Source organism: Natrix helvetica (assembly GCF_964273705.1).
Source record: "Natrix helvetica genome assembly, chromosome: 2".
Lineage (NCBI taxonomy): Eukaryota > Metazoa > Chordata > Lepidosauria > Squamata > Natricidae > Natrix > Natrix helvetica.
Window position 1 is genome coordinate 52,408,581 of NC_138552.1, and position 21,898 is coordinate 52,430,478.

The 21,898-nt window shown below is 38.6% G+C and overlaps 1 protein-coding gene across 9 annotated transcripts in view; it reads left to right on the forward strand.

Annotated features, from left to right (window-relative positions):
* APC (APC regulator of WNT signaling pathway) overlaps positions 1-21,898 on the forward strand; it is a 137,369-nt gene that overhangs the window by 31,709 nt on the left and 83,762 nt on the right. For 3 of the 9 annotated variants that reach the window (XM_081943419.1, XM_081943428.1, XM_081943427.1), the window contains exons 1-2: positions 17,365-18,319; positions 20,000-20,046. The exons of 2 other annotated variants lie outside the window; for them this stretch is intronic. The gene's annotated coding sequence lies outside the window, so the exon portion shown is untranslated. Of the gene's footprint in view, positions 1-17,364; positions 18,320-18,554; positions 18,642-18,899; positions 18,919-19,999; positions 20,047-21,898 lie in introns of those variants that run through there. 4 more of the 9 variants (XM_081943421.1, XM_081943422.1, XM_081943423.1 and 1 more) reach the window with 4 other exon arrangements.

Genomic DNA, 21,898 nt, shown 5'->3' on the forward strand with positions numbered 1-21,898 from the left:
ATAAGACCTCTTTCACAAGTCTACTAAAATAATGATGGGAAGGGTTAATTGGATCCCATGGAGAGTCAATAGTTGGAGTCTTGGAGGAAAAAAGTTTCAATGTTCTATTATTTCAGATCCTATAGAAATTACACATCAAATTACAAAGGTGACAGTATTTGACAGGTAAATGCAATATGATGTGTCAGATTTGACAACATTATCTTAAACTTTATAACTGGTCATTATAAGTGCAAATCAATTAAACTAGAAAATAGAGACATTGTACCAGGCATGTGAGAGGCCCAGAAGATATTCTTCCAAGCATAATATATTTTTCTAACATCTTTGTGAAGGATTACCATGTGCTTTGGAATCAGTCTGGAATAGACTATTGATATCTTCTTTTATCCAAGAGGTTGGGTTAGGTAACCCTAAACCTCTACACATTTACCATTGTTATACATAAACTTCCCATATCTTGTTATTTTACATTATCTGTATGCTGGCTTTTGAGCTATTATCTGCATACTTTGGACAATGCTGGCTCCCTCTGCTAAGAAATGGAGATGAGCAACGCCCATTAGAATCAGACACAACTGGACAAGGGAAACCTTTATCGTTTTTAAACATGTATTGTTTTTCCCAACTCATTCTGTCCCCCTCCCAGTGTTTCTTTTTACAATTAGTTGCTAGGAGGATCACTTGTGCAGCCATGTTTGTATTATCAGGATTTTGGAGTAGGATATAAGTATCATTAATTTTCATAAGCATATCATTTAAGAAAGATGTGAGAAGTAATGGAATATATTTTCTTCTTCAAAATAATAGTTCATATTAATTTTCATTGATGTGCAATTGTGAAATCTCAGTTGAAAATATTATGCTTTAAATTAACAGATGGCTAGAAGATTGAATAATAAGGACGAACTAGAGGTCTCTGACGGGTAAAATCAACTTACCTTCACTAAGGTGAAGGCAAGCGTGCATGGTATGTGAGTGCGCATGCACAGAGGGTCAAAAACAGGACCTGATGATGTCCAGGCGGGTGGATAGAGCTTTCCGCTGCCACCGCTACGGGTTCACCTGAACCGGAGTGAACCAGCTGAATTGCACCACTGGTCTCTGAAGAAAGAAAGTAAAATTGGAAAGCTATGAATTTTTATGTATTAGATAGGGCATAAAAGTTTCTTCTAGCTCACAGAAGAAATTGCTTTTTAATTACCATATTTCAGTAATGCAGCTGTGTTTTATATAACCTTTTATCAGACAATTAGGAACAAAGCATACAATTAAGAGTTCTGGCAATTTTCTGAAGTGTGGTGGCCTTCAGAAAACAGTGGATTGTGCCCTGAGATCCTTATGTAATCTTATTTCATGACTCTATGATGGTCTACTGGCGTTCTAAATGCCATAATACTATCTTTGGATGGTTGAGATTGCGAACATGTACTCATAGCCATCATCACAATGTCATAGCTTCGCCTTGTTTCCCTGAGTTCCTGAACTAAAATTATTAACTTCCATGTAGTTCCACAAATTGTTTCACTATTATTAAGATGTTTCTGCTAAAACTCCACCAAAGAAAAGATCACCTGTAGAAGAACTCTTCCAAATTTTCCCAGTTGTCGTCTATTCCAGAGTTCTAAAACAGCAGCATTTTAGAGATGTACAATACAGTTGGCAACTGGACCTACCATTTCAAGAACAAGGTTTTGTCTTCCATTACCAGCATTGTCATCTTGCAATGCATTTATCTTATAATGGAGTGGGGTGGTGGCGGCTTATTTTATTTTAATTTAGTTTAACATACGTTTAACAAGCAACTAGAAAAAAGAGAAGAAAGAAAGGAATAAGGAAAAAAAGATTTACAAACAGTATGACACTGAACAAAAATGAACCTCCCGGTGTCTTCCCTACACGCACACCCACACACCCAAAGCACCCCTTACTCCTTACCTGGGATTCTGCTAGAGAGTTGTTTGTAGCGCCTCAGGGTCACATGACCATGATTTGTGACAACTTTTGCTGGAAACTGGCATTTACTTCCAATTTCCAACAATAAATACATTGTTGAGAATGGGTTTGCTTAACAGCTGCAACGTTCATTTAATGCCCACTGCAAAAATGACATAAAATCAGGCTGGACATGTGATGACCATCTTAATAACTGGCACAACTAATGACCATTATTCTGGGCTCAATCACAGTCATAAGTCAAGGGCTACCTGTAATTTCTGTTAGCAAACCTAAGGCATTTAATTGTAAATCACCAAATCAACACAAAATGCAACGTTTTCTGGATAGAAAATAGGCACAAGATCTTACTTTTGCAAGTGTCTGGAAAGTCAAATGTCAGGCTCAAGGAAATCCAAGAATAGTCCATGTGTAGTCCAACGTTCCAGATAATTCCACAAATGTATACTGGCAAAGTTGCATTTAGGAAATTTAAAAGTTATTTGTCACAACAAGGCAGGCATATAACCCTGATTACCAGCTTGACTTCAATGGCTGAGTCACTGGCTGAGTCACACTTTTTCTTTCAAGAACTGTAGATGGCTTGTCTTCCTGTGTTTTTGCCTTCCTTTTTTTCCTCTCCATCCTGCTATATTTACCTTTTTTTTATTTCTTGTTTTTGTTTTAATGTTTTGAATAATATATAAAGTGCCCCAGAATTGCTGGGAGTTGAGTGGCATATAAATTGCTACATTATTATTAATATATTTATATTATTATTGTATATTCCTATTTTGTGAATCACTAAGTGTTCTGTGATTGCAGCAGGTCATTTTAAAAAGAAATACTCGGACTAAAAAGAACTCCCGGGATACACATTATGTATTCCAAAAAAATTAAATATGTTATGTATATCAGTCTAGCCTGACACTCTACAGATCGGTTAGGTACTTCCACATAAATTCTATCCAGCCAAGGAGTTAGTGTTCTAAAACAGCTGTAGACTTATATGTATAACACACACACATACACACACACACACACACACACACACATGTTTTATATAACTGAATAAAATACATTTTAAATAAAGAAGCTTACTTGCCCCCCCCCCCACACACACATGCTTCTTGTTCCCATTCATCAAGAGTTTAATGCATTCAAAATAAGAGCATTTTAAATTTCATTGTTGATCTGTTTGGAATGATTCCACACTATAAAGTGATGTAGCATGAGGATCATAGCCAATGTTCCCTCTAATTTGTTTTCAGTGTGAGCAGAAAAGAATAGTGTTTGAGCAGCACATTTTTATGCCTGAGCAGCACCTGAATTTTTTTCACAGGTGTCACCTAAGACAACAACAAAATCAGTATTATTTGAAACTCAAATATCACTTAACAACGCTCCTGCTTAGCAACCAAAATGTTGGGTCAGAAACTCTGGCATTTGAAGCACGCAAGTTTTAAAGCTGTCAAGTTACAAGATCCTTGCATCCCTAACCCTTTAGGGAAAAAAACCCCAAGGGGTCTTCAAACTTGACAGCTTTAAGACTTGTGGACTTCAACTTCCAGAATTCCTCCTCCAGTCATGTTGGCTCAGGAACTCTGGCACTGAAGCATGCAAGTCTTAAAGCTGTCAAGTTGCAAGACCCTGGCACCCCTAACCCTTTAGAAAAAAAACCCCCCAGGGTCTTCAAACCTGACAGCTTGAAGACTTGTGGACTTTAACTCCCAGAATTCCTCCTCCAGTCATGTTGCGGCGATGTCATCTGCGTGGATCTGCTCCATCTTCGGGTTTTTTCACAGGGGGCAGGGCTGCCGCTGAAGATGCCGACGAGCCCTTGCCGCCACCAGAATAACAGCTGCCACCTCCTCCTTGTCCTCCTCCAACAGCACCACCACATTTGGAGTGAAGCCGTCAAAGCTCCCGCTGGCGCCCCCGCCGGTGGCAGTGGCGGCAGCGCGTCCCCCTCCGCTTGGAGCACCTGAGCTGGGCACCGCGTTACCTCTGCTGCCTTCTCCTCCGCCACTGTGCTTTTGAGAAGCCATGAGGCCTTTTTCCCCTGCTCCTGCCCCCTCCGCCGCCTTCCTACTGGCTCCCGCGGCCTCATGGCTCCTCAAAAGCACAGCAGAGGAGGAGGGGACAGGGGTAACGCGGGGCTCAGCTCAGGTGCTCCGAACAGAGGGGGAGGCGCCACTGCCATGGGCAGGGGCGCCGGCGGGAGCTTTGGCGGCTTCACTTCTCACTGTCAGGAAATCTGCCGCAGCGTCGGGCAGCAAATGTGGTGCTGTTAGGGGAGGAGGAGGCGGCAGCAGATATTCCGGTAGCGGCATGGGCTTTGAGGGTTTATTTTAGCCGCAGCGCCGGGCGCAAGCAGCTAGGATTGGCCGCCCACAAAGGACCTCCCCGGGCTTGCTTTGCTGAACTAGCGTCAGTCACCCTGCGCTCACCAAAAGAAGTCCGGGGAGGTCCTTTGCAGGCAGCCAGTTCTAGCCGTCTGCAAAGGACCTCCCCAGCCTCCGGCGCCTGTGACAGTACAAAACACTGCGCGGCAGTTGGAAACTGCTGCGCGGTGTTTTCTTGCCACATGCGTGGCTGCGCAGCCGCGCACCTTAGAGGGAACAGTGGTCATAGCCCTAAATATGTTAGCACAATATTAAGAGTAATGGTGAAGGTTATGCTACTTAATACTGCTTCATTTTCAGTATAAAAATTACTGTGATTAAAAAAAAAATCAGTAACAATGCTACAGAAATATTTTTATTCGAGGCGCCTACATTTTATGTAAATCATGTTGGCGATTATGTATTTAAGGTAAATCAGCATAACTGACTTCCATAAAGTTAAATCATTGGCTAAGTTAAATCTATTGGCTATCTATAAATTCAGTAAAATTCAAATCTGGAGTTTTGACAATGCTTAACAAGGGAGAAATTTTTGGATGCCCAAAGAACAGCAAAATATACTATTTTGCTTTCACTGAATTTGTTTAATACATACTAGGGATTGGCTTCATATGCTAAACTAATCTCAAAAATGCAGTAAAAGTTAAATAGAAGTGATAGATTGACATTTCCAAACAAAGCGCAGCCAAAAGATTTAGAAAGGTTGCCTGTTAGTCCTACAGTTGAAATGACAGATTGTAGAAGGAAGCATGCATATAATTTCATTTTGGCAAGCAATGACATGGAAAGTGGAGAGGACAGTAGATGAGCAAAATAATTTAAAATGGAGATAAAAGGATAAAACCCTAATCAAATGTAGTGTATCTCAATACAATTCATTGAGCTTTTCCCTGATTTTTTCTTTATAAACCATCCATCTACCATATCCATACACAGTTTTAAACATTGACTTTTGTTCTTTAAACTTATTTTTGAGAAACTCAACAACTCAATCCAATTATGACCTTGGTTTTTCTCTTCTTTCATCTATTTCAATACTTCATTCAAGTTTTTGTTTTCATGATAAACCAAACTTTCATTTCCATATGACAACATAAACACGAGCACACGAGTGGTGGGATTCAAAAAGTTTTGCTACCAGTTTTGTGGGCGCGGTGTGGCTTTGTTGGCGTGGCTTGATGGGTGTGGCAGGAGAGGAATACTGCAAAATCCCCATTCCTTCCCCACCCCACTAACCTGTTTTCCTGCTCCGTTCTCCTGTTCAGGGCAACAAAAGAAGATCAGATGGGAGGCAGTGGGGGCGGGGCCTATTTGCTGGTTCTCTGAACTACTCAAATTTTCCACTACCGGTTCTCCAGAATCTGTCAGAACTGGCTGAATACCACCTCTGGAGCACACTCATATACACAGGCATTTAGCATTTTGCATAATATTTCTTTGCACTAGGCCAGGGGTGGCGAACACGCGGCTCGCGGCTAAAATAAATGAGGCTCTTTGCCTCTTACCATTATTTAGTATACTGTGGCTCGGATCGCGCGCTAAACCCGGAAGTACGGTTGACGCGACGACGCTTGCCTGCGCTCCACCAGCTCGGCTTCCCAGCCGAGCTGGTGGAGCGCAGGCAAGCGTCGTCGCGTCGACCGTACTTCCGGGTTTAGCACGCGATCTGAGCCACAGTATACTAAATAATGGTAAGAGGCAAAAAGCCTCATTCATTTTGGCCGCGAGCCGCGTGTTAAGTTAAGATGAAGTCTTAAGTTAAGATGAAGTGGAAGATGGGTAATAATTAGGGGAATGGAGACTTTGGGTTGTGGAGTCCACTTTTTAAAAAAAATACAAAAAAACCAGCCCTTAGAACTTGAACTTTGCTAATCAGAATAAAATGCTAAGTAGTCAGAGGAAGGTTGTAGCAGTACTGTCAGTCACCTATTGCACCTCATCATGAATCAAGTATTCTATATTTTAAAAAATACAAACTTATATCTTAGTTACTAGAGATCAAAGTGTCCAAGGAAATAGATTAATTCAAATGCAATGAATTAATCATTATACTGAAGTTAAAAGACAAGCAATTATCAGAATGGTTTAGAGATCTTTCTAAATTTTTAACATTTCATTTAACTTAAAATACTGGAAGTTGGAAAAGATTGGTGATCTGCCAATCATTTGTAGATATACCAAACCCATAGAATCACAGGGTTGGAAGGGACCACAGAGGTGATTGTTCAATTTTATCTTTAAATAAGATTAAGACAATTTGCTTTGTAATCCAGTCTAAGATTAAGAAATGCTGCTCCTCTATATCTTTCTTTTGAGTCTTGTATGATTTTGAATCTTGCTCCCCCACCCCACCACCCAGCTTCCAGTTGGTGCCATTTGGAATAAAACATTTATCTTAGATAATATCTAAGTTTCAAGGAATTGTTCATTTCATTCAATAATTTGTTATAATTGTTTTCAAATGTATTATTATTATATCCTATTAAATAAGAGTTCTAGATATTTCACTATATTTTTCTCATATCCCAATCCCCCTTTTCATGTTTTTTTCATTGGAAATTGAATGCCTTATTATCTTACTTTTCATTTAATTTTTTATCTCTAAAAGGTAGCCAAAAATCTTTGGATTCTGCCATTAGTATCTTATGGAGCCTTGTGTTTGCATAATCGTTACTACTATATCATTTGCATAGCATTTCATCTTGTATCTCTTTCTACCTGAATCTTTAGCTGAAATATTTGTTTAGCTTTTCAGTTCTGGCCCGCCAGGACCTCCTAACCCAGGGGTGTCCAAACTTGGGAACTTTAAGACTTGTGGACTTCAACTCCCAGAATTCCCCAGCCAAGTTTGGACACCCCTGTCCTAACCAATTATAAATAATAAAAGAGAAAATGCCCATCCTTGCCTTTGACTTTCCATATTAAAAGATTGTAGAGATTATTCCATTTACTGTGAATTTTAACTTGTCAAAAGCTTTGGGTCTAAAAAATATTTCCGTTGCCTTCCGTTGCAGCTCTAATGGGTTTATAAAAATTTATAACAAAAAACACCTGACTGAGCATGTTATATTATGTGTTTAATATATTATTGTTAAAATTATATGCTTTTGTGTGAGTGTTTGTCTGTTTTGGCAGGTCACTGCGTGGTGTGGCTCTCTGACTCTCACAGTTTAAAATTTTGGCTCTTTTTGTCGAACTTGTTCGCCACCCCTGCACTAGGCCATATACTATGCACTTCCAGCATTACACGTATATCTCCATTTTCCTGCCTTTAGTGAACATTCTACAGAGATGCAAAATTAGTTTACTTGCTCTAATTTCACCTTTTATATCTTACAATCTTTCACTTCACAGATATTCCTCTGCACAATGTACTTAAAGGTGAAACCAGCACAAGGCCTGCTCCAAGACAGTCTAATATGGATTTGATGAGATTTTTTTTTAAAGGAAGGGGGGGGGATCCTCTATGGTATGAAGAACTCTTGCAAATTCCACCACAGAACCTTGACCTGACTGTGATTCCATTTCAAAACATAAAATCAAGCATTTAGTCAAAGGTTACTTGCCATAACACCATCAGTACTTTTAAATACGATCATTTCTTTACTGCAGCTTACAGAAACTATGCAGCTGTGATTAATGAACCAAGAAAGAGATGCATCCATGGTTAAGATTATATTCCAATTTGAAGGCACTGTCTGGACTTATTATATTTTTATCAGCAGCTGACCTTGTCCTTGGTGCTAGCCATTTTCTCCCCCCCCCCCTTCCTGGCTGAGATTCTTTCTTGCTGTTTCAGCCATTGTCTTGAAGAATAACTAAGGTGTGATAGATTAGTCCTGACAGTTGTCCCTAGCAGCACAGCTGATAGGCTTTGTGCATTGGTTTTTCTATATCATTGTTTTCTAGAAAGGAGACAGTAATAGAATGAAATGGGCGTGCAATTGAATCTGGTACACTCTCAAAGGGACCTTTTCCCTATAAATTTAACAGTTTTAACACAGCAGGCTCTGTGGTATCATTACATGCTAGAAATAGCCTCACTTCTGCGGTAGCCTAGGACCAAAAATTTGTAGTCTGTTTACAAGGACATTCTATAGCTTAATTGTAGATTTAACTTCTTGATGAATTGTTTCTTCTTCCTGTCATGTCTTTAAAACTAATTTACAAAGGAAATCTTTTTATGCTGGCACTATTAAGTTAATGTGGATACAAGATGCATCTTGTGTAACTAACAAAGTATGTATGTTATTATTCTATGTTCTCCTCTCCTTTACCTGATGTACTTGTACATTTTCTAGGTGGACTTGTAAAATGTTTTTTTTAAACAATCTGTTATTACAATCTACAAGGTAAAATTGCTTAATTTTGGTGGGATCGGGCTGCTATTAAAAGTAATAATTTCCAGAAGTCAACTACAGAATTAAATATAACTACAAAATTACATTTAATAGGGAGAATGGTCAAACTCTTGCATAATTACAGCCAAAGCAAGTAAAAACCCAAATGAGGTTATTGAACAAAATGATTTCTACCCATTTTGTTAAGCTACTGACCACATTTAAGTATACCCTGCAGTGGAAAGCTGCCTTCAGCTGTGGTGCGTAGCTCTAAATGATTTATAGCTGAATAGAAAGGATATAATATTTTAAAGACATATAGAGAAACATGGACTATGTAGATTGATGCAGTTATATTCTAATTCCATATAATTTCTCAAATTTACCCAAAATGCATGTTTTATTACTTACAGGATTGAATTTATAGCCAAAAGTCAGAAGAAAAAATTGCATTTTGTTGAGTAAGCGAAAATCAGGCAGTATATGCAAATTTGACAGTATATGCAATCATATACTGTCAAAAAGATTGGGGCTCTTTAAACAGAGCAGCAGGTTGAGTTGGGCTTTGAGCAATTTAAAGGGGGTGAAGGTGAAAATATTAGTTGTGTGTTTCTATCACTCTGCTCACATGAGAACACCTTATATTCATTCACTAACCCAGCAGTTCCATTCAAGACACTAAAGATGTCTGTTTCCATGCTCACAAGAATGGTACTTGTTGGTATTTTTCTGATAGGGGTTCTAAATCAGATGTGGACATTTTGTGACCTGTTGGCCATATCCAGTCTGTTGGTGGTCCCCAATCTGGCCCATGGCATTGGCAATAGGGCTTTGGTGGTACAGCACTGGTGGCAGGTGTGAGGTGGTATTAGCTAAGAGTGGGGTATCAGCAGAAGGGGTAGGACAGTGGGGCAGCATTTGCATTGGAGGCAGGGCAATGGTAGTGTTAGGAATAGTGTGGTGTCAGCCCTCCACAACAGTCCCAATTTCTCATGTGGTCCCTTGAGAAAATTAATTGTTCTAAATAGACACTAAGATAATCTAGAAATAGGAGGCCTGTCATGGACTATTTTGTTCCTGTTTTCTTTGGAACTGAAATGGAGGCAAATATTACAGGAGCTTTGTAGCAATATGTACTCAAATATTTCCAAGACTGAAAATAAGAAATGGCTTTTGAGATCTGCAATGGGTCAATAATTATTGATTGTTCTGGTAAGAATTTCAGCTGAAAACGGTACTGTTCACTTTGTGAACTCCGTCACTCTGATGATGGATAAATGTATAGCAATATTTGTGAGACAAAAAGCAAGGAAAAGAGCAGTTCAGAAATAAAAGCAATTTCATTCTGCCAAGAGTAATGTCTTTCTCTATAGAAAACGATTTTTAAGTTTTAAAGCTGCAAGTGGTATTAAGATTTTGTCTTTTTTATTTTTTTAGTTCTGGCTCCAGTTAGAATATCTAAATATAACACTGCAAGTTGCAGGGATCCACTTGTGATATTAATCTAGAACTGTTATGTAGTTATAGGCTTTCAAATTTGATGCTGCATTGATTGTTCAAAGTTCTTACATCATCTCTGGGCAGAAACCAAAAGAGAAATCGAGACAACATATGAAGAACAATAAAAAATACTGCTTTTCTTTAAGCATGTGATAGCAGATGGTGACCCAGTGTGCAGATTCTATGCAGAACCTGGGTTATCTCTCATCTGGGAAATTTGGGCAGGACTTTCTATGTGGTGAACCAAGACATGTCTTCTTGTCAGTTCTCCATACAGATATTTAAATAAATGAATTTGTCTAACTTTGCTGATAAGGAGCTGAGAGTGGAATTTAGAACAAAATCTAATAGAAAACAGTTCTTATAAGAGAAGGAAGAATGGGAAAGAAACATCCAGGAGGCTATAGGAGGAAGGGAAAACTTCGGAATAAAGGAGATTGTTGGCAGTTAAAATGACTAGTATGGGCTTAGACAGCCATAATGACTCTTAGGATGGACTATCAGTTTAAGTCCAGGGAAAGGGTGACTAATGATCCTAAAAGAGATTAGGCAGTGTTTGTATTGCTGAAGGCTCATTGGCTTGTGAATGGTCCAAAGACTACAAAGTGTGTCAGAAGGAAAGGTGCATTGCAGACAATTCTTGGTAGGAGTTTGAAGATGTTATAAAAATAATAATAATCAAAGTTTTGCTCGTTAAATGATCATCAAGTAAAGCAAGAACAGTTGTCAGTTTGTCTCTCTGAACCAGAGAAGGAACTTAGCCTCTAATATATGTAACCTGTTCCTTACGGCAAAACTAGGAAGAGCAGGTAGGGATAGAATTAGAATAAAGTACATTTATTTTTTTACAGAAACACACACACACAGACATATACATACATACACACAAATTCATATACAGAGAAAATCCTGGAAATTGACTAAAGCTGAAAGTAAAAGGTTAGAGAGAAAATGCTCACACATTCTTTTCAAATGTTACCTATAGAATGGGGACAGGGAATACTGTTCATATTACTAAGTAGAGCAATTTGAAGATGTAAATTATATTTGCAAGGGCAAAGAAATAAATTTGATTTTGGTTTATCTATGGTTTGGATAAAAGGTGCCACAATTAAAGGCATTCCGAGTGTGTAAATACGGAATGATCTTTAGGAAAGCAGTTTCCAGTTAAATCTGGCCTCTACCATTAGCCAGAGGTTCAACAGTCATTTAGCAGAATATTGTGGCCTTGTCCTCCACCTACACACAGCAACTCTAGGTGGCTTACAAACAATAAAAACACAGGATAGAAAAAAATAACTTAACCCTCCACCGATCCATCCCCCAGGGTCAACACACAGTCAAATAAAGCCATTTGAATCCATCACATTCTGGATTCCCTAGGCCTCCTAGCAAAACCAAACCTTCAGAGCCTTACAACAGAGTGTCATAGTAGGGGCCAATCTAATTTCTGAAGGGATGATATTCCAAAGTGAGACAGCCACCATGGAGAAGGGTCCTGCCAGATATAACTCTTTAGGGGATAGGACTAGCAACATTCCTTGCGTCCCTGCTCTAGTGTGTTGGGTGAATGTGACTGGCAAGAGACACTTCCTTACATAAATATCAAAAGCAAAATAATAGTGATACAATAAATATGAATTCTTTTTTATGGATACAGGCTTTGCAATTTTTTATTTTTAAACATTGTACTACAAAAGTTTGTTATAATGCAAATGTGAAATCATATATACATTGGCATCATAGGGCTTTATATATATATGTGTGTGTGTGTGTGTGTGTGTGTGTGTGTGTGTGTGTGTGTGTGTGTGTGAGAAACATTTATATTTTTGTCTCCAGCCTAATAGTGTACAAGACTTTTTGGAAGGGAAGTGATTGCATTGACATGATTCCTTCTAAAAGAGCTTCCAATAAATGTTTGTATTATCAGCACGAATAATTGTCACAACTACTAAGACAGATTCTGTGATTATGAAGGAAGCATATTAGTCACGGTACCAAGTTTTCAGTTTGTAAATTTTTTCCCCAAGCCATACTGAAATTTAAGAAAGCTGCACAAAAATGTTTATATTTCCTAATGCTGCACTTAATGTATGGCTGATGCAGGTGGACCCTAAGGCATCTTTCTACAATTTAGTGACTTTAAATTATTCTGGCTGTATAGCTCTTTGTAGAGTAATTTTTGAAAAAGGATTGCCTCACAGAGTATTTCCACATTACCAATAATTCCACTCCCATCCCTTACAAAGCACTTTGAATTTGACTTGCAGTTGTCTTCATGTCTATTGACCTTAAAAATGCAGAGAACCAATCAGTGCTTAACCTTCATCTAACCCAGAGTTGTCAAACTCGTGGGCCAGATGCGTCACATGCTGGTCATGTCCACGCCTGGTTTAGCGAAGGGGAAAAGTCACCACACGTTACATAACGATGCCATGGAGCTACATGTTTGACACCCCTGATTTAACCAATAGAAGAGCAGCACCAAAACAACATCCAATCAGTATCTTACTCCCTATGTAGTCTTTGATCCCAAGTATGGACGCACCAAGGCAGAGGGAACCAAAACCAAATTTAGTCTAATTCTGCAGAAAATGAGGTGGGCAAAAGAGAGAAGAACCATCCCACGGTTGCTACTTCTCTGCCACCATCCCAATTAATGCTCTAAGCCCTGTCAAGTGATCTCCCTTTATCTTCTTAGTCATTGCAGAGAATTCATTCCGTGACTGATAAGAGTCCGAAGCAGCTGTTGACACATTGCTGCTGTTGAGTCAATGGCTGGCTGACTCAGCATCAACATTGAAGGAGAAGACAGAGTAGCAGCTGTGGCTCCTTGTGTCCTTCCTCCTTTTGTTCCATTCTTCAACTCTTTTGGAATCCTTTATGACCAGGTTTATTCCTCCTGGGCCAAATGGGCAATATAGGACAAGGAATAGTGCAAAGAGGAGAATATAGGGCAAGAAATAGCACATAGGAGAATTTAAGACGGCTGTTTCATCTGCTTTCCCAACTAGTTCATTCCTGCCCTGCAAGCTCTTTTCAGGATTTAATTTATTCTGCCCTGATTTATTGGAAACCACAGCAAAAGGGGAATTTTTCATGGAATAGCTGAGGTTCTGCAGCTGTAGGTACAATGTTTCCTGATTGACAGGAACTCTTTCCTGCCATTACCACCCCAGAGTGACTGAGCATCTTTGTTCTGAAGCTTGCCTTTTCTATGTGTGGCTCAGAATGCATACAATCATAATCTCAGATTTTAGCAAAAGTGCTTGGTTACTATAGATGCCAATATGGTGTCACTTCTTCTTCACCACCCAGAGTGGCTTTTAAGTACAACAGAAGAATGGCAGCAATGAATTTTATCTATTGATCAAATCTGTATAGATTTCAGCAGTTTAATTTACATGGCTTTCTCTCAGAACAACTTTTCAGATTGTAATTACTTCCAGGCAAATTCATGCAATTATATGAAAAAATATGAAGATTGGAATTCTGGAAATGTGTGTGTGCGCGCGCACGCAGTTGAGGGACTTTTGCCATTCTGCGACAAAATGGGGCAGGAGAGATGGCTGCCACAAGACCAGCAGACAGACAGGGCCCTAGGACCCTCCATGCCCCACACTATAAACTGCATAGATCAGTCATTGGTCTTTCATCAGCCAATCACAATTAAAATACATCTGGTTTTCCACCATTCCTGGAATGCCCCTATTCCAACTGGTGTTATTCTACTCCACAAGTAGTCCTTGACTTTCGACTCAGTTGGGTTTGGTCCTAAGTTGTGACTGGATCTGATTTTTCAACCTTTCTTACAGCACTTGTTAAGTGAATCTTGTGGTCATTAAGCAAATCCATTCTCACAAATGGGCATTTTTGTCAGCAACCAGCAAATAAATAAAATCACAAGTTATGGTCACATGACTTCAGGGTGCTGCAACTAATCATAAATGTGAGCCAGCTGCCAAGCACCAAAAATGTAATCATGTAACCACTTATGTGGGGGAGATGAAGCACAATATTTTGAATGGCTGCACCTGCTTTACAAGATGTAAAACACCCTTTCCAGGGTCATTATAACTTTGAACAATCGTTAAACAAATGTGAAATAAGCAGAGGTCTATCTATAAACCCATTCCCCCCCATTTTGGCAGATGAATAATTTAAGATGGCATTTAGTTGGTACAAGAAAGGCAGATTAGACTATTTAATTCAAGAGATGGGAAGTAGATATCTCCTTTTCCAAAGGCTGGAAGAAAACAGCCAAATTTCCATTCAAGAGAATTTAAACCCTAGAGCAGACACAAATATAGGCCTGAAGAGAAATTTCCTGAATATACCGCATATGGCTTTATTTTATCTGCAATAAAGCAATTTAAATATCCATGTTATATCTGTAAGTTTATATAATATATAAGTTCTGGAATACTGAATGCTCCTGCAGAAGCAAGAATCTTGCTGCTCTTGATATGAAATCTCATCCAATCATTGGATTGGATCTGTGGAAATATCATGGGCCATTGGTTTGGATCAGTGGATTTACCCAATGCAGCCTCTAATGATATTAGGAAAGCTTTGCTCTCTCTTCCAAAGCCCATTGTTTTTCAGTGGAGATATTTTAAAAGCATATTGGCACATGGGAGCTTTTGTTTTTTTAAAAAAGAATAAGTATTGAGTAAACAATTAACACTTTCTTGTCCAATAATGTAATGTCTTTTTTTTTAATGTGGCATAGCCAGCAATACCATGCATTTCTAAATTGTATCTATTGATATTATCAGAAAATGTCACTGAAATCTTATTCTGTTTATATTGTGATAGTTTCTAAAATTTTGGCAGGCATGGAGTACAGCGGAGTTTAAAAAGAATGTCCAATCTTATATGATAATCTTTTAAAATAATCAAACAGTAGTATTACAGTGGTATCTTGATACTCAACTGCTTTGAAACTCATCGAATTTGGTACTCAATCCATTTTGATGCAAAAATTTTGTTACGGTACTCATTGTTTGGTACTCAATGCACAACTAGAACTTTTTGGTGTCGGATTCCTTGTGATTCATTATATTATTCCTTATGGGCTTTCCCAAACCAATTAATGTTGAGTATCAAGGTACCACTATATATAACATCTTTGGAGAAAAGCATATTTTTATGTGCTAATATTGAAAGCTATTTACTCCACATGGCAAAAATAAAATTCCAAATACTAAATAGATACAGAGAACTAGAAGTCATAGAAATTTGGTCACATAATGATGCATGATAGTTGGAAGCACAAGAATGGTATATACGGTATGTGATGACTTTATTTTACAAGTTAAACTGCATGTAACATCCATTGAATGTGAACTTGTATTTAAAAGAAAAGCAAACTCCCAAAACAGGAGAATTTAGGGATAAACTGAATATTTCACTTCTGGCTTGCTTTTCCATTGGCAAATGTTCAAATATAGATTAGATTTTGAATGCACTCTTATTTTGATAGAGGCAATACTTTTTATACTATTACTCAGTGAAAAGAATCTTAGCTATGAACCAAGAACAGTAACTTCTTTATTACACCAAATGAGACAAATCTAACTAAGGTTGGGGGAGGACTTAATCTATATTTGGAAACTTTAAAAGGAAGTCTTTGTTATAATGCCAGTTTCTAGTGGCATTACAAAGAAAGCACACTCATAAAAATTAGGCAGGGCAATCAGACTGCCAGTTATTATTAAAACACAAATGTCTGTGACTCAGTTAAAAATTATTGATGGTGTTGAGCAATCAACATAAAAAGTATGAGTAATTTTATATTGTGAAAGTGATCAGGGTGTCATTTTTTGATTACGGACAATGACATGCTGTTAGAAGATACAATATTTACAAACAATTCTATACATGTTCATTTAGGCATACATTTAGGTAAAGCATAAAATACTATATTGCCAAGTTAATTTAAAGGGGATTGCAGCTTTAATGAAGGGCAAAAGAACCAGAATATATATATTCTAGGAGAGAAGCAACCTAGGACTAAGAGACATTTCCTTACAACAATTAATCAGTAGAACAATTGCCTCTAGAAGTTGTGAATGCTCCAACAGTGGACATTTGAAAAAGGATTGGACAACAATTTGTCTAAAATAGTATAGGGTTTTTTGCCTGAACAGAGGGTTGCATTAGAAGACCTCCAAGGATCCTTCCAACTGTTATTTTGTTATATCTGTACAATATATCCTGCAAGAATTCTATTCAAACTCTTTAAGGGTTGAACAGAGTTCTCTGCTAGTGCACATCAGAGAACAAATGTATTTATCATTCGGGGATGGTTGCGTAGCTGTTCAATTTACGTTTCTGCAAATGTAATATTTTGGCTAAAAGGCACTCAAATAGCAAAGCACAGAACAGGAAGTCAGATCAGCCAATCAGAATGCAAGATGTGCATCTCCTTACAACACATAGTTGGATTTGGGTTGGGATTTGAGAGATGTGCACGTTGGTCTGTCTGCAGCCATCTACAACCTTCACTTACCCATCAACCCCATTACAACATAGCTTATGTGACGAGGACATACATCACGGGTGTCAAACTCACGACATCATTTTGCCATCACATGATGTTTAGTTGATGTTTTTTCCGTTCATGGAGCTGGGGTTCATATTCATATATATATTGAAGACATACAATTAAATTACAAGTTGTCTGTTTTAACTATGCAATGACTTTTAGCAACTTCAAAATTGCTTCAATGTTGTCTTTCATAATTACTTAATTTTCAACACATTTTACTGTCCAAATTTCTAGATATTTCACACAAAAATAGGTTTTCTTCCTGAACAGAATAATGATTATGTGCCATCAAGTGTTTTTTTTTTGCTCAGACTCTTAGAATATATCCAACAGCCAGGTTTGTATATTGTACTGTATTACACCCTAATGTAATTTGTTCATTTTTGCCTTGAAAATATAAGCCTAGCATTGTAATTTGATTTATGATTCTGTACAAACCACAATCCAGTTATTCTGACTTATTCAGCAAACCGTAACTCAGTACAATATATGAATCAGATCATGATATATGCACATCTTTCTATTTTTAAATTTATTTACCATGTCATACCTGTAAGAAAACAACACATACGTTTTTAAATAAAGGCAAAACAATAAAATAATAGGAAGTTTAGATTCTTTATTTGAATAATGGGAATTAGAACCCAACATATCTGGAATGTTCCAGATGTTCACTGACCCTTCGGTTCTTTTTTGTGGAAAGAATTGAAGAAGCTTCTTAGATGAGAAGCGAAACGTCTTCAGAGAAAAAAACAAAGTCCAGTTGCCTCTTGAAAAGCACCTTTGGGACATTCAGTAGAATTAGTTATTTGCATCACAGACCAACTGCTTTATCTTTGTAAGAACCTAAACTCATTTCAACCCTGTTCTTCTCATATACTTTCTCAAACTTTCAATCTCGTAAACCTAAAAGGACAGCCGGCGTGCTGTCCTCAAACACCGCTCCACACCTTTTCTGCAGCTTCAAGACAAGCCACGAATAAACCGTAGTTCCGCCCCCCCCCCCCTTACTAGCCGCGGGTCTCTTTTCTGTCACACGGCAGGTGTGAGTCAGCGCAGGCGCACTAGGCTCGCTCTTGCTCATTCCGGTTAACCCTACCCAGAAGCAAGCCAAAGCCTTTTCGGAGCTGGGATTTCAAAGTATCGCGCATGCGTCCGAAGTAGGCTCCCTAAGCAAGATGGCGGCGGAGAGCTGCTGAGGGAATTGCAGTGGGGGAAGAAAAGGGGCGGTGACGGCCGCAGGTAGGACTCCGGGGAAGGCAAAAAAGGCCGGCGAAAGTCTGATAGCGATTGGAGCAAGAATCGTGCCGAGCGGGGAGGATTTCTCGCTCACTGTGCTCTTCGGAAATGCGGGGTCAAGGTGGCGGGACAAGGGATACTATTGCCCCTTCTGCCCGCTGCCCCCGCCGCTTGTAAGCAGTGTCCCGTAGGGCCTGCCCGGCGCCCCGGATGTGTGGGCGGTCATCTTCTGGTTCCTTGGTGGGGCCGAGTCCCCCGATCACCGGCCGCGACGGAGGCGGTGGCAGAGTTCGGGGAGCTGCGGAGGCTGCGGCGCCGTTGGGTGTGGAGTGCGACGAGGTGGGCAGGTGAGTGTGTGCCGTCGGCGGCCTCCGTCTCTGGGCGGACATGTGCCTTCTCCCCGGTCACGGAGGCTGCGAAGAACACGACTGCCTTCCTTTCCTTTTTTTTCCCCCCTCCTTTTTGTCGTCTCTTAGCCTTGGCTCTGGCAGTCTTGAAGTATGGACTTGCCAACCAAAGCGATCCTGCCTTTTAAGGGGCGTTGCGCCTTTTCAGATCCTCCCACTTTTACGGGGATCGCAGACATTATCGCCCCATTGTCTGGCTGGGTTCTGAAAAATCTAAGCATGGCAATTCTGCCCGATTCGGAGACGGGGCTTGGCGTTCTTGGTAAATAAATACGATGTGCTTGTGGGCTTAAGCTTTTCTTTAAAGAAATAATAATGATACGCGGGGTTGGGGTCCGGTGCCGTCTCGTAAGAAGCTCGTTTCCTGTTTGGGCGACTTCCCCCCCTAAGCGTGTAACTCAGCCCTCGAAGGGAAACAGGATGCTGGATCGGATAATAGGTTTTTGTTCCCTTCCAGGAATCTTAAGGTTTTCTTATGCGGGAGAAGCTGGGTACGGATTTTTAGGAAGAACGGCTCGTAGTAAGTTGGATAGTATGGGGTGAGTTGCGGACTGTGGAGGGCAACTAACAGGTGAATTACAGGTGTATACAAAGAAACACTTGTTTAGGAATCTTGTCAAAAAATCTTGTCGGGTACATTTTGAGCTGTAGAATAGGCTTAACGTGGGCACAGTTTGTCTTGATTTGCTATAGTCAGTAATACCTCTATTATTAACGGAAGTGAGGATTTTTACCCTCAGTAACATTCACTTGACTCTTAAAACTTTATCCTTACTATTATGAGGACCCAGATTGTTGGGAGCAATATGCTGATCCTCTTAAACTTAGAGAGGGCTATAAAGCACTGAAGCGGTATATAAAGTCTAAGTGCTATTGCGATTCTCAACTTGAGAGTGGTGATTCCCCTTCCCCTTTCAGTCCATATATAAGTTTAATAAAGTAGCAATTTTTATCTGGGTCAGAGCTATTTCAAACACCGTATACCCTAGATAAAATAACTTCTTTGACACCTACAGTGTTTGCCTAATATGAAAATTGCTAAATTCTAAGAGGATGTACACCAAACTGTTATATTCTTAGTACTTTCTGGTCCTGATGGGTACAATGCACTTAGTTGAAATGATTGTAAGATTACTATAATTCAGTAGTAGCACATGCATATTTTTTAGGTCCTAGGTTCTGTTTTTGGCATTTTCAATCAAACATGAGGAATATCTTATGTTTGAAACTTAGAGAATTATTACCAAATAGAATGAACTGTATTTGGCTGGTATACAGTAGCAACATAGATCTCTTTATAAAGCAGCTTTATAAAACTCACATGGCCAATAAAAATGCATTTTGAAATAATCTAATGGCAAAGAAAGTAATCATTTTTGGATTGTCAGGAACTGTGATTAATGAACTAATTAACTTTCTAATATCTTTAACCTTGAATTTTCATCTTTATAGAATTATTAATATTGTAAAGGAACTGAGCTTATTCAGCTGATGGGAAATCAATATATTGGTTCACTGAGTGTCAGTGTTAGAATTATTCAGATTTTTCAAGTTTTCATGATTTTATTGAATCAGGGCTTGTTTATGCTAATCCTTCCATTACATATTTTGTCTACTTAGATATCATATTGTATGGAGGCAGAGGGAATCTAACTTTCGTTCTTCAGGTAAGTGTAATATTGTAATGTTTGGGGAAGGTTATTCAATGGTGACATCTGTTGTTGCACTACTTTTATTCTTACATTAACTTGCTTTGATGCGATTAGTAGTAAGTACTATTGAATGTGCGAATAATATGTTGCTGTTATGTATAGAGTTACCATTAATATGAAAGTTGTTGGAAACTTATAATTCCCTATGTTACTTCTAATTAATGTATGTTGCTTGGATGCACTTAACTAACATGGTTTCTCAGTACTGAACCAAAGTTAAAAATCAGTTCAACTATGACAAGTTTTATCTGACACAGTGAGTATTTTATTTCTGGAAGATTGATCTATTGATAGATGTAGGGTGAATGATAAACATTTAATAGTGTTTCTTTGTTGTGGTACTATGCCATACACTTTTGAATAACATGAGACAGAGAAAAATTATTTCCACATGATCTTTTCCATTTTTCGTCTCCAAGTTTGTGGCAGCTTTGCTTGTCTAACTATAACATCATAGATCAATTTCTATCTAGATCTTTCCAGCTGTGAAAAGGGGCTTTCCCATCAACAGCAGTTTATTGACTATATATAAGGAGTTTTCTGAAAATGTAACTGGGATAACTGAAAATAAATTGCTTATATCCAATCTACATTAGACCATAACCCTAACCCCACCCCCGAGAAACAGCATGTCTGCCTTTGAATGGCCTGGACGGTAGGAAAGGTACAGTGGAGCAGGAGGGAGCCTTAGAAGAAAAGAGCAACAAAGTGCAACTTCCCCAAAATGCCTATTGAATCGATTTGCTTAATGATCACATGATTTGGATTTACAACCATTTGCTTTGCTTAACAACCACCATAAAAATGGTCCAAAAATTGTGTCAAGTCAATAGGTGATTCAACTTATGGCACAATAACTTACAATCAAAAGCTGTTATAAACCAAGGACTACCTGTATATGTGTTATTTGTTTTTGGGGGGGGGGGGGGGGCTGACCCACTGTGCATTATATGTGTATATTTAATTTTTGTTGCTTTTGAAGCCAGTCCTCCATTTTGAAAGTTCCTTTTAGACCTATTCTAATTTATTTTAATGATGCTGTCTGAATCTGCAATCACTTCATTTCTCACCCCTGATTAGATCACTTAGAAACATATTAAAAAGCATGGCTTCAGTACATATTCTTGGAGAACCTTTCATTTATATCAATTCTTCAATCAGTACCAGCCTATATTATAAATGTATTCCTTACTTTATATTAACCATCTTTGCTGAAGAACTTGAAACACTACAAAAACATTCCAAATCATCCTTGTTCATTATTTTAAACATATTTCTAAATGGTTAATGAAACAGGGTTTACATTAATAGAGACAATATGGAGTCTTCTTAAGACTTGCTGCCTGTATATTTGGCAATTTTGTATTTCAGATTTTCACTTTTTGTTGGTAGTTGTAATCCTTTTACAACAAGCTAAAACTATAGTAGAAGGAATGGATAGAATTGTACAACTGTGACTGGCTTTATGGTGGCTGAAAGTGACATGTGAATTACTTCCAGTATTACTTCAACTGCATAACATGTAATGTGAGATAATCATTATGAGCATTGATGTTCTGATGTATCATTTTGGATAGATGCTCAGCTATGGTGAAAGATACATTGCCATATTGAACCAGTGTATCAGTCAATTTTGTGGAAGAATTTTGAGAGCACTTGGATTTTTCTTCAATTCATAATACTTTTGAAGTAGGGGGAGTATGAAAATTAGTAATTTTCTTATGCTGGCTTTGAACTTTGTGAAAGCTTTTTGCGCAATAAATTGTAGCAAAACCAAGGTGCAAGTATGGGAATTTTCTTCAATGAG